This window comes from Aptenodytes forsteri, unplaced genomic scaffold (genome assembly GCF_000699145.1).
Source record: "Aptenodytes forsteri isolate BGI_AS27 unplaced genomic scaffold, ASM69914v1 Scaffold103, whole genome shotgun sequence".
Taxonomy (NCBI): Eukaryota; Metazoa; Chordata; class Aves; order Sphenisciformes; family Spheniscidae; genus Aptenodytes; species Aptenodytes forsteri.
In genome coordinates, this window is record NW_008796051.1 from 213,483 (window position 1) to 226,836 (window position 13,354).

The following is a 13,354-nucleotide window of genomic DNA, read 5'->3' on the forward strand; positions in this document are numbered from 1 at the left end:
ATCCCAACCCATGAGTTTTCTCACTTTTACTCTTCTGATTCTCTCCCCCATCCCACTGGGGGGGTGGGGAGAGTGAGTGAGTGGCTGTGTGGTGCTCAGTTGCCGACTGAGGTTAAACCACAACACCCCTCCCATCTCATAATCACCCAGCTACCAATCTCCTCCTTGCAATACAGCCCTGTGGGAGTAACAGGCGTATGTTCTTGAAGCGCTTTGGTTTTGCCTTCCTCCATTGCTATTTTTTAAGCAATCAGCCAGCTGCAGATATGCTGGAAAAAAAAGACTTTTCCCACAGCACATTTGGTTTTATTTCTAAATTTTTTAATACCAGCTTAAATTCAAGAGGATCACTAAGTTAATAGCACACTAATGCAGCTCTCATAAACTCTGTTGTCCTTTGTAGGCTTCAAAACCTGAAACCCTGAAGTGTTATAAGAAAAAGAAAATTAACTGCAACTGTAATGTCTGAGGGCAGGAGTGTCCTCTGCTTGTTTATACTGTTTAGCCTTGCCAGTTAATAAGATGAATTGAACCCATTGGTTGTATTCCTGATACTTCCACAAACACTTGCTGTATTTGGCAGGTCACTGTCGTTATCCTTCATCCCAAGTTTCAAAATGACAGGCTGTCCTTATGATACTAAAAGCAGCAGCTTTTCAGGGGAATTGGAAAGAAAAACATTGCAGGCAAACCCCTGGGTGCTGAGCCACTTGCTTTTGCTGGAGGCAGGTCCCTGCTCTACCTGCAAGCCTCTGGGTGAGACGTGCCCACGTCCCTGTGTATTAGTGGCGCGGGACAGAGCAGGAAGGACACCTCCCCATTGTGCTTACTGTGCGGAAAGTCTTCGGAGAAACAGGAAAGTAGTAACAAAGCAATTAAAAGAAGCAGCCAAGTGAGCAAAGTCATTAGGGAGAAAACAAACTAGAGAAGCAAATCAGCGATGGGAAAAATGCAGCAAGCACATGCTGGTGTTCAGTGTCCCAGGGCAGGGTGTGTCTGTTGCAAATGTTGGCTTTCAGCCCCTCCCCAAAAGCAACGTTCTTCGCAGATCTAGCAAAGTAAGTGAGAGTGAAAGTCCCAAGACAATGAAAACCTTGTTTACTGGCACATTTAAATAAAAGATGGCTCATGGTAACGGCAGCTGGCTTAGCAGAGCAATTTATGAATTCAATGTGGAGCATGTGGTCAGATGTTTTGCTGAAATGAGACCAGCGCTAACCTCTCTCCCTGCACAGAGATGGTTGTTCCTCCTAATGAGGTCTCGGCCACAGCAGTGTAGACAGTTTGGAGATGACTGTTTTGTCCCTTTCTGTGATATACTAGTTCTGTGGCTAAAGTGGGGACTTCCCTCTGCAGGGCCAGCAGCTGCAATCAGCAGTAATACACAGATGTAACATGCATTAGCTGCTGTAAGCATGAAAGAGCACTCAAAATAAATCATGACTGCCTATGAGGACCACAAATACTTCCAGTCCCTGCTCTGCTTTGCTCAGCTCAACATAATTTGGCATAAAGTGTTTCAAAAGCCAAGTAAGGTAACCTGCTTAGATAGGCAAATTAAGGAAGGGCAGGATCCAGAATTCCCCTGGATTTGCATGCGGCGGACTAAAGCAGAAGTGAGTCCTGCTGAATTCCCATTGATTAAAATGGTTCAGCCAGGGGGGGAAAGATTAACCTTTTTTTGTTGTTCAGCACTGATGATGGAAATTGATGTCTACTGTTTGCAGGGACTGGTTTATTCAGCTGTTCCTAAAGCTGTTCAGAAAGTGATACCCTTTACATACAAAATGCTCTACCACCCCAGGCAAAAGGCGGGCTGTGTGGAAGCCCGTGGGGCGTTTTTCATGGAGCTGGGATTCACCTGAAGTCGACAGCGGGTCTAACCAAATGTAAAACCATTGCCCTTGACAGACCTTGGTCCCGGACTGACCCCTGCATTGCAGGAGCATGCCCCGGCGGCTTGCTGGGGATGGGGAAAGGGTGTGCTCAGTGAGAAAGATGGGCGCAGAGAAGGCTGATGGGGGCTGCTGCTTCGCTGCAAGCAGGCGTGGGCACTAAGGGTGTGCGCCAGACAGTGGAAGGGGCCATTTGGGGGAGCAAGCATGTACAGTCAAGAATGAGCAATGAGGATCTGTACCACGTTGCTGCCTGAGAGAGGGAAAGGCTCGCTGGAAATCAGCCATGCCGGACAAATGCCTGAGCTGAACAGGCACTGGAGAGACAGAGAAACCTACGCCCACCCTCTGCCCCAAAGGCAGCTATTCGTGGCTGTGCTGTGACTTACCTTTCCTGGCAGCCCTGTGGGCTCTGGCTGTGCACTGCAAAGATCCTCTGGGGTCAGACTAGCATAGTTTTGCCTGTGTCAAGCTTGCTCACCAGGTACTGCTGTCCTGTACTGGTAGCCACCAAACGCTTGACAAGGATAACAGTGTGGGGCTCTGCAGCCTTACTATCACTGTTTCACTCAGCAGAGCCTGGACGGGTATCCTCACAAGGAAAATAGAAATTTGCAGGCTAGTCCACACTCTGTGGCAGGGAGGGGATCCCGCCTTGCTGAGGATGGGGAGATGTGTGTTGTCCGAGATGCTGCATCCCCCCTTTCACCTCATTCACCTGCAAACCCATTCTCTCCATCACCTTGGCCCCAGGAGCATTGCTGAGGGTCAGGGTGGGGGATGCCAGGGAGCTGCTGTCTGCCGGTGGCGGCAGAAGGGGACCCCGGGGAGCCAGCGTTGCTCCTGCCACCCCTTCCACCTTCCTTCTCCTCCCCAGGTTAGCAATCCCAGCCGGTGCAGCCTGCCACCTCCCTGGACCTTGCTTCCTGCTGCTCCGTCTGTCGGGGAGAGGTGCGTGCAGAAGAGCAGTGGTGGGGAAGGTAGCCAGAGAGCTCCAAAAAGCACAGAAATACATACATGAAATAGCTCAACTGAATCCTGAAATCCTTGAGATTTATTTCCCGGTTTCTCCCAAGCCTTTTTGTTCTTTCAACCTCCCTCCCTCACTGGGGTAAGTCAGGTGCTATAGGTTTGTATTTATGAAGAAAAAGCCTGATCTTCCCTCCCAATCCAGTTTTCAAAAACAACATAATGAAAACAAATCTCTTGTGCTGATCCTGGGACACATGTTTGTGAAGGGAGTTGTGTGTGAGAGACAAGGAAAGCAAATAAGTACAAAAGGAGAAAGAAGAGGAGGTGGGGAAATGTGTGATAAACTGTTTCATCTCGGTCCCCTCATAGCCCCTTTCTTTTTTCTTTTTCTGTCCCTTATAATTTGAAAAATCTCATCACAATAATGGATTGGGGCTTAGTCAAGAAACGGGGCCTTGGAAAAAACAATAAGCAGTTTTAGAAAGATCAGGTTTTTCCTGTTAACACAATAATTCACATTTCTTAGGCTAATAAACTCTCAACCTTTTGGCCTTAAAATCTGTTTTGTACTCCAAGCCTTATAAACAGGAAGTTAAAATTTGGCACATAACAATACTGAGAAAAACCATATAGGTAGGAAAATCAGAAATATTACAGGCAGAAAGGTTTGCTTGCCAATCCAGGGTATAACTCAGGATGGACTTCTAAATATTTAGCACTGTCTAGACTGGTTGCGATAAAACTTGTGTGCTTTAAAGAATGAGAGGACATTTGCTACCCCAAAAGTTTTCTGGTGAAATCAGAAACCTGGCGCAGGCTAACCCCTGACCAAATAACTATGGAAAATGGCACTGTTGCTAAGCTTGTAAACCTCTCCCTCTTTTTGTCAGTGTTTATGTTTCCTTTGAGTCATGCCCACAACTCACATTGAAGCATCTACCTGCTTGTGAATCACAGCAATAAAAATAAATAACCAGGAAGAAAAATTACTGATGCAGCACGGCCACCAGCATCGGCACAGAAAATGGTCTGTTCTCCTAAGGGTAAGCTAGCAGGGTGCTTTAAAATCCCTGTAGAGATACCAGAGCTGTTTGACCCCACTGCAAGAAATCCCTGCTCATTTGCTTATGCCTGTCAAGCACTGTGCACGAAGGCAGTGTGGGGATGGGGTGGGCAGCAGGCAGGCACACACCAGTGGAGCAGAGCGGGTGCACCCTGCCCAGCTCACCCGACACTTGCTGCTCGCCGGCTCCGAACCCCAAAACATTATCCTTCTGGGGTCTTCTTTTCCTTGGGCTTTCAAAAGTCCAGCTAGGGTCCCTCTGCAGCTCAAATGCTTAACCGGCAGACTGTGTCGTGTCAAAAACCTCGTGCGGATGTGGCATTGCCCCTTTGCACGTGTGAAACTGCTACCTTGCTGTTCAGCACTGGCAAAGGCTGCCTGGTAACCTACCTGCAGAGGTTCAGCCTCTTGGGATCTCCACACATGGAAACACAGCTAATTTCCTCAAGCTGCCCAGGGCAGTGTTTACATACCATGTCAAAATGATTTAAGCCAGCCTCCTTGTGTGTTTGAAAGTCAAATAGTTTCATTTCATAACATTTGGAGTTTTATATAAATAGAATTGATTACCAACTATTAATGCCTATTTTTTTCGCCCCCTCTTTGGATGCTTTTCAGCGAAGGAATGGACAACTTGGTGCCTGCCCCCCCAGACAACCTAAGCTGGCTGATGGACAGTGCTAGAAACAATTTTTCAGCAGCAATCTGGCAGATAAGGCCCATACCTCACTTTGGAAAGCTGATGGACACAGGATAGGCACCCTAGGAAGCCGGTGCCTGGAAATGGTGAATGTCACTGATGTGCCCAGCACACATTGCTAATCTGGGGTGCCGGGGCCCAAGGCTGTGCTCCTCAGTGTGGAGTATGAAGTCCCCAGGTTTCTGGCAGCATCAGGGGTGGACCAGGTGCAGCAGACCATGTTGCAAAGCCATGCGTACATTTCTGTGTAAATAACCCCATGCAACCCCTTGCTGACACCATCAAGCTGGGCTGATGGTTTCGCTGTGCTCCCCGGGGGGCACCTCCATTCTCCCCCTGGACCAGTCACGCTCTCCACGTGAGGCGGCTTTGCCCCAGCTGGGGAAGCTCATCCTTCCTCTCTCCCCCTGAAAGGTTTCATCCTCTCGGGACTCTGTCCTGGGGCACTTCTGCCCTGGTGCATGATCGAGCTTTCCTTCCGGAGATCTGTCCATCCATCTCAGGCATGCTACCCCGAGCCAGGCAGCCAACAGCAGACCTGGTCCAGCAGGAGGGCGCTCTCTCACTCTGCATCAGCTGCTCCGGTTTGCATTCGTTTTCCACAATTCTGAAGACACATTGACTTACATCCTTGCTGAAAACACCACTTGCTAGTGGAAGACGCTCATGCCCATTTTGATACCTTTTCTGATAAAACTGCTGATAAATATAGGCAGAGAGAGGCTCAATTTTTCATACATGTGAATTGATCATAATTCAGCCCACTCTTAAAAATGCTACAGGTGGCAGAGGGGGAAAAGGGGCAACTGGGCCCCCATGCCCACCTTTGCCAGCACCAGTGAACATGTGAGGACAAATGTGGTGGGTCTCAAGCTCAACGTAGCTTATGCTGTGAAATTGCCAGGCATGCAAGTGCTGCACACTGTCATGGCACGTCAGCAAGCCTTGCTATTTCAGATCATCTGGGCGGTCATTTTTATTTTAGCTGCTTCTTTAAGATAAGTTTTAAACATCCTCATGTCTATTGCGTTTGTACAGGAAGCAGCTCTGCAAAATCCTGGTGCTTCACAGAAGCAGCTAAAATCTGTTGTTTCTGTGAGATGCCGGGGAAGATTAATGGGGCAAGCCCCAAGTTGTTTACTAAAGAGCCTGATGGTTCTCCTAAATTTTAGCTATCCTTTTGACATCTCCTATGTATGTGGCACTTGCATATTTTAAAAAAATCATTGAGCAATGGGAAAAAAGCTTTGCAAGTAATAGTTTTCTGAACACACTCCATAAGGATTCTCTAAATAACCATATTTGTGGTGACATGTCAGCGAGCACCCCCTCCCTGAATCTAAAACTCAGCTTATTACTGACATCGGAGAAGGAGCAGGGTACAATTTATAGTTCATAGGTTTTTAGGAATGACAAAGATTACTGAGCTTTTTTCCTTCCTCTGCCTCTCCCTCCTTCCATTTTTCTCAACTTGCAGGAACCTGCTAGGTGAAAACAACCAAAATCTGAACTACTGCTGACAGAGAAACTTCTCCCTGTTTCCCTCACTGCCACCGTAAGCACCAAAGAGGTGAAAAATATCCTCAGTGACTAATCAAAAGATTGGCAGAAGAAGCAATCACAAGTGGGAAGATCAGAAGTCAGGCTGGGATGGGTCCCTCCAGCTCAATAAACCTCCACCAAAACAAGAGAGTGGGTTGGTTGGTTGGTTGGTTGGTTGGTTTCTTTCTTTCTTTCTTTCTTTTTTTCCCCTAGCATTCTGAACCAAAGATTGGCTGGACTTCTCTGGAGAAATTTGTCTTTCTGTTTTATTTCAAGCTGCTGGTTTTGAAGCAACAGTAACACAAAGTGTCCCCACAAGAAGATTGCACAGTCTAGTACTTATTTTTCTAAATGGTAACTGCTGAGACTTAACTATGTTCTTGGCACTGCTTTATGCATAAAGTCAACATTGAAGTTCCTGTTGGCTAAAGTCCCTGTCTCTGAGCATGGTTTTAATTCATTAATATCACAACGCTGAGCAAGGAGCCCTGCAGTAGGATTCTGTCATACGTTCAAAAGACACTTTGAGGGTTAAAAAAAGTTTCCAAAAAGTTTTTGAAGGAAGACAAGTGGAGGCCTTTACCAACCGGTAAATCCTTGGTGTCCTGGTGCTAGCAAGGAAGCAGTGGTGTGAGAGGAGGCACAGGGTTGCAGGGAGCGATGTACCTCTTTTTCTAGGATTTGCTGTATCAGAGCAAGCCCTACCCACCCATCCAAAACTCCCGGTATCTCTCTTGGGAAAGAAGGGCAACACCTGGGAGCTTACTAATGGGAGCCAGGACTGAACCTCCGCCTGGATTGCCAGAGCCTGGTCCATTTTACCACTATTCTGTAATGTACAGAGACTGAACAAGCCCCAGGCCCCGACTCTTCCTGACCTGATCACCTGAGCACATGTTTGAAGGCTGGACTTCACAGTAGTAAGGGGGCAGGCCAGGGGTTTTCTTACTGACACAGAAATATCCATGTAGGTGATGAAATGCCAGTGCTCACCTGACACCATTCCAGCATAGTGGTTATTGCACAACTCTGACATGATGCTATCTGCCTGCCAAAGTGCTGATTTTTCAGTATTACTTGGAAAGAGACACCTTCGCTGTGGTACATCGTTGCTATAGAAAACTGCTTCAAAACACCTGTGAATAGGGAAGATGACTTGGGATGAAGGGCCCATGGGGTAAGCACACCATACTGCTGCTTGTGGCTTTGCTGGAAAATCACTTGAGCCGACTTTAGGGAAGGGACAAAAGAACAACATTTGTTCAGCCCGTGTGACAGGAAAGATGGGCAAAGAGTGTGACAGAGACAGCCAGGAAAAATCCCTTGCTTGGACAAGAGTGTCAGTGCAATTACTCTTTCTTATTCCATCTACAAAATTATCCCTTTTTCTTACAACGTGCCTTTTTTTTTTTTCTCTCTTTCCCTCCCTCTGACATATGATCTTCCTGCTTCAGCAGGGCTACTGTGATTTCAGCTGCTGCCTCTGACCTGATTTGAGTCATGAGGCCTTTAGCTGGTAGCCTGCCATAACTGCTCTGCATCCTTCATTCTTTTGCAAACCACAAGGGCCACACTAGCTCAAAGCACAAGCTGGAACAGCTCCGTGGTGGCTCCAACTTGCAGTGGTGAAGGCATCCCACCAAAAAGCCACTGCACTGGCTGGAGCACACAGCCTTACCTGGTCCCAGGACACAAACAGCAGGTCGGTCAGGGACAAGTGGCAGACAACCCACAGCGATATCTCTGGAGCCATTGGGAATGCTGCAACACCAACAAATTGCTGCCTTGCTACTTAAAACCACTTCCAGACACTTTCCTCCTGCACTACACTTCTCTTAAGCCTCCAGTGCATAAACCCACAAAAGGGAAAGTCTAACAAAAAAAACCCCTGAAACCTGTGAAAAATCCACCATGTGAACTTCAACGTTTCCCAAGAGATATTAAGAAATATTTGCCTGACGAAAGGACTAAACAAAAGCATGGTGAGGCCTTCAGGATTCATTTGGGGAGCACTTTTAATTAAGTGATTTTACTGACATCCCCGAACAGGCCTCCAGACCTGGGTCTGCCATGCTTTTTCATAAGAACTGGCTGCAAGCCACAAGCCCGGGATGCTGTGCTTGAGCAAGCGAGAGGTTTCTGTGCTGGCATGGTACCGAAGCCAGAGTTTACGGTTTGCCTCAGGCAGGGAGCCCTCCGGTGAGCAGACCTGAAGCAAACAGGCAGGTAAGATTCCCAGGAGATTCGGGGCTGAAGGACAGGCACCAAGGCATCATGTTTTCACAGGGAAGCTTGCTCTTGTTACTGCTTCTCAGATGGTCGGTGTATTGGTAAGGATGGGAAAGGATGTGTAGGAAAGGATGCCTGGGTGTTGTCTCCCCAGCAGCAATGCTGGAGCAGAGGTCAGGCACACTATGGCTTCAGTCCCTGCTGCAGAGGGGCTGCAGGGGTGGGCACAGGGGGATGCTGAGAGCCAGCATACACCCACCTCCGCTGCAGTCAGCTGCCCCCTGCAAACAGCCAGAACCCCCCTTGTACCTTGTTGCTTTTCTCCCTTACCATCCTGCTCCTCTGCCTCCACATCACTGCAGTGACATAAGCTTCCTATGTGTGGAAAGGACATTGGTTGGGCAAACATGTTCATGCACATGCCCCAAAACCCAGACACAGTAAAAATGGTTGCTGACATCCGGGGACAGCGAGGAAAGCACTGATGCGTCGTACAGCCGAGTGCTGTATGCCTTCAAAGCGTGGTGTGGATGTTTCCTGCTGCTTAGCCTCCTGCAGTCCAATAACCAAAGGAAATCATCTGAGCACTAGTGGTCTTCCACAAGAGATGAAATGAAGGCAATCTGGGACCTCAGCATTACCGTTGGCTGTTGCAGATTGGTGATGCTGTATGAGCTGTGCCACCAGTAACAGTCCTGATTTCTTGGTGCTAAAAGAGACTCTGCTGACATCTAGTCTCCCCCATCCCTCCGATACACCAGGGCCCACCTGGAAATGTGTACAACATCGTGGCTATCTCAGGAGATCTCAAAGGATTAATTTTTGCTGCTGTTCCTGGAGAGATCTTCAAGCTGTCAGTCTTTCTTTGGTAACCCAGTGCTTGGAGCAAAATAGAGCATTTCTTGGGCTGTAGACACACCAAGGACTGCAAATGGTGGCAATATCTTTATTGCTTCTACCAAGGCTGCATTGTACCGCCCCCGTGGTATTAAGCCACAGCATTGAGCCATGCTGGGGAGGTGTTAAGCCAGTACAGACGTTGTGCCACTGAAAATCTGTTCTTGTGAGAGAGGTGTCCAGAGGAACATGCAAAATGGTGATGCTGAAAAAAAATAAAGTGAGGAGGAAGAGATATTGTCAAAGTGCAGCAACTCCTGTTTCCATTAAGTCAACTAGTCTGAGTCAGGCAAGTCCTTTTTCCAGGTGGGGCTTTTCTGTAATGCGCCAAGAAGTAATTGCGCGTCTGCTGGGTTGCATCAGTTCAAGTAATGGGGGCACAGGTGTCCATAAAGGGCGCTGCCGAAGTAATGGAAAAAAAAGGCATTGTTGTTGTAATGAGTTATAGGCAAACCCATTATCCACGGTGGGAAGTTAAGCGATGTTGTCCAGAGAGCAGAAATATGGGCTTTGTACATCTTTTCAGACTGTTTTAAAATGTTTTGCCTTCTTAAAGTGATATTGAATTTCCTGTTTTCAGCACTCTGGCGTGTGCTGTCACAGGTCCCTGTATGTGGACTTGACATCATCTGTTTCTGCATTAAAGAGAGATTTTTTTCTTACAGCCAAGTAAGATGCTGAGAGCCGTTGTTGTGGGAAAGATAAAGAGCAAAGCACTGTTTTGCCAGATTTCCTATTTCGTGGCATGTTGGAGTGATAGTTACAGAGAGGCAGCCCAGTCAAAAAAAACCCCAAACACCTATTTTTCACCTTATTGCCCATCTTCTACAAACACTTCCTAGGCACCCTCGGCACACATCTGATGTGTGATCACACACAGAGCAAATGGTTGCAAGGAGACGGGAGCACAGTGCTCCCCAAACTCCGGTCCCAGAGGCCATAGCAGAGCATACCAATGAAAGGGTGGGAATGGGACTCACCGGCAGACAGGAAGGCTCACGCACACGTCTGCGTGTCACAGCCCCACCATGTGAAGGCACCCAGATCACAGCGAGCATGGGTGACGATCTCAGGAGCTCCTGAGAGCACCAGGGAGAAGCCATGGAGGAGCAGGTGGCCAGACCACCAGCCCAGGCGCTGCCTCCTGTGCCGGCGAGCGCCGAGGTGCCAGGCGGGTTCGTGAGTGTCCTGCAGTGCCACGGGGGAGCCCCACTGTGCCAGGCACCGCAGAGACAGAAACAGCCTGCATCCCTCCCCTGAAAGGCAGAGAAAAGGGAAGATCGTTCCAGATGTCATCCTTTTCAGGTTCCTGCAGTAATTATTTTACACAAGGCTCTCTGTAAAACCTTCCAGCTGGCGGATTTGCTCCTCCGCAGTAGCCTGCCCATGGGGGGGCCAAGGTCTTGGTACCATGTTTGCTCATATTGCCTGCATGTCCTTTCCCCTCCCTGCCCTGCTCTCCATGGATGGCCCCAAGGGCTGGGGTGCAAGAGGTCCTGACCAGGGATGGGGGGGCACATTTTGCCCTTCCTTGCTTTTTGGTGCACTTGACCTTTCAAGTGCACACTCGGTGTGAGACTTTCCACTACGACCCTCAGATGTGGGTGAACACGGGTCAGACAAGTAGCAGAAGGAGGAGCAGATGCTCATGCAAGTGTAACAGTGGCATTAGTGTCCCACAGCACCCCCTCAAAGCAAATCCACGAGTTTCAGTGTCCCTGTTCATCTCACCATGACACTGCTGCTGTGTCTGCAACCAGTTGGAAAACCGAGATGGTGGCATCTGTCAGGAAGAGGGACAAGGGGAAATCAGTGGACGTTGCTCAGCCCTCTGGGCCCCCCAGGGCTCATGCAGAGGCTGGGCTTTGGATGAGAGATATGTCTGGGGCCAGACACTCCTGTGCCACAAGGAGCCCGTGTCACGTCCCACCTATGAGAAGGGGAGAGTGAGAGAGAGAGAGAGAGAGAGAGAGATATATGAACATCAACTTTAATGGAACAAGCACTCTATAAGCATCAACCCTCTGTGTATCAATATGTCACATAAGCTAAGTGGCTTTATGAGAAGTTGAGGTAGGCCATGTGTTACTTAGCAGCATCAAGGGCAAAGAGTGAGAAGGAGGTGGGGGTGGGGAGAGAGAGAGCTGGGAAGCGAGAGAGAGAGAGATCACCAATCCTGGATCCAGCGTCGGACCTGCCAACGGGCGGGTGTGTGTGGAAAGCGCCCCAAGGAGGCTCATGTGTGCCCCTATTTATTGGCCCCAGTCAAAGGTTTCTAGAATCTTCTCTCACCCCAGCTCCAGGAGTGGTTGAGACATTAGTCAGTCAAGGAGAGTGACACCGGGCCCCTCCCTGTGGCTGGCTTCTGGAGCTTTCTCTTGGGCATTGTCTGTGCTCACAGCACAGTCACTTGGGTCTCGTCCCTTACAGCCCGGTACTGCTAAGCACAAATGCTGGTACAAAAATCACTTGCATGACTTACGGGGTGAGCATCACTCTCTCAGCCCCTGCTGCGGAGACCCATCCCTGTTTCCCAATCAAGATGCAGAATCAGGTTGAGAAGGAAAAGGAGGTGGCGTTAAGGGTAGAAGGTGGTCGAGGGGATCCTGTGTGAGGTAGGAAAGGTGGAAAGAGGTATGGTGTGCGAGAAGAACAGGGGGAGTGGAGATGCACAGCAGGGTCCTGGTTTGTATGGAGACCAGCAGAGGGAAGGTGAGGGTCCTGTGGCAGAGAGGAAGCAAGGCTGGGGCAGAGGTGGGGACAAGCCTTTCCTTTCCACCTCTGTAGATGTGGTTAACCAAGCCCATTGCTGCCGCCCATCTTCCTCCTCTGCCACAGACACCGGGGTATGAGGCACTGCACCCCTTCCCTGAGATCCACCAGCTTGGGGGTGCTCCTCTTCCACCAAGCTGCAGGCAGGTGCTTTAGCAGCTAAGCTGAAGTGTGTCCTTTGGCTACAAACACCCAGATCCAGGGATCTATTTTCCCTCCTGTTTTATTTCTACTGTTTATTTCCACTGCCTTAACATTTAGAAGGAAAGTTTTTGGTTCATCAAAAAAAAAAAAAAAGAATGAAAGAAAAGCCCACACTTCAGAAGTCCTCAGATTGCTTCTATATGCTGAAAAAAAAACCAGTAGGAAAAACCCATATTTATTTATGCAGTGGTCCCTTTTCTTCAGTTCCAAGGAGCTCCTTGTGCAAACAGGTACCCAGTATGAGAATGGGAAAAAATGATGAGCTTCTGAATTGCTGAGATTTATCATCATTGCTGCTGACAGGTATCATGAGCTGTGAATAACTCCTGGATGCTGTGAGCCCAATTCTCATTTGCATTAAGGATACTGAAGCCATTTTGTTCACACATGCATTTTTTTCTGTGGATATTCATCACATACATGCCCAGTTTGCCATCTCCTTATGTTGTCAAAGTGGTGGAAATAGGTACATAAATCAGGCTTATAGGCTCCAAGATTAATTCACAGCTTTCACTGTGTCAGAAGTAATGTGGACTGACAAATGCAGTAACTCCCTGATTAAAAAAGATAATAAAAAGAATAACCCAGTTTGTCTTCACTCACCTCTGGAATTTTCTCAGAGAGGAAAGAAAAAAGGGAGTCAGATTGCTCCAAAGATTAAATAAATAATCTGCACCTTACTTGCTTGGGCAAGTGCTTGTGTTTGTTATGCCGGTCGGTATAAACTTCTCACCCTAAACATGGTGACCCTGCTTCCAGTGGAGAAGGCTGATCCTTGATCGTTCGCTCAGAGGTGGTTTGGGGTGATTGGTCTTTCTCCATTTGTGGAGGTATCTGGCTGTGCAAGACAGCAGTCTTAGAAACAAAAAATGAAAGACATTTTTCTCCAGATTTCCACAGGCTGAGATCTTCTCCCAGACCCACATGCACCCTGGCATGGTGAGATGTCAGGCCACTAAAGCAAATATAAGAAATCAAAGAGCAGAGAATTAATACTGTAAAATACTCTGTTTACAGGTTCTTGTGCCTGCTAGGCAGAATAAGGCAGAAGCTGATCTGAAACTGATTATAATGTTGTAC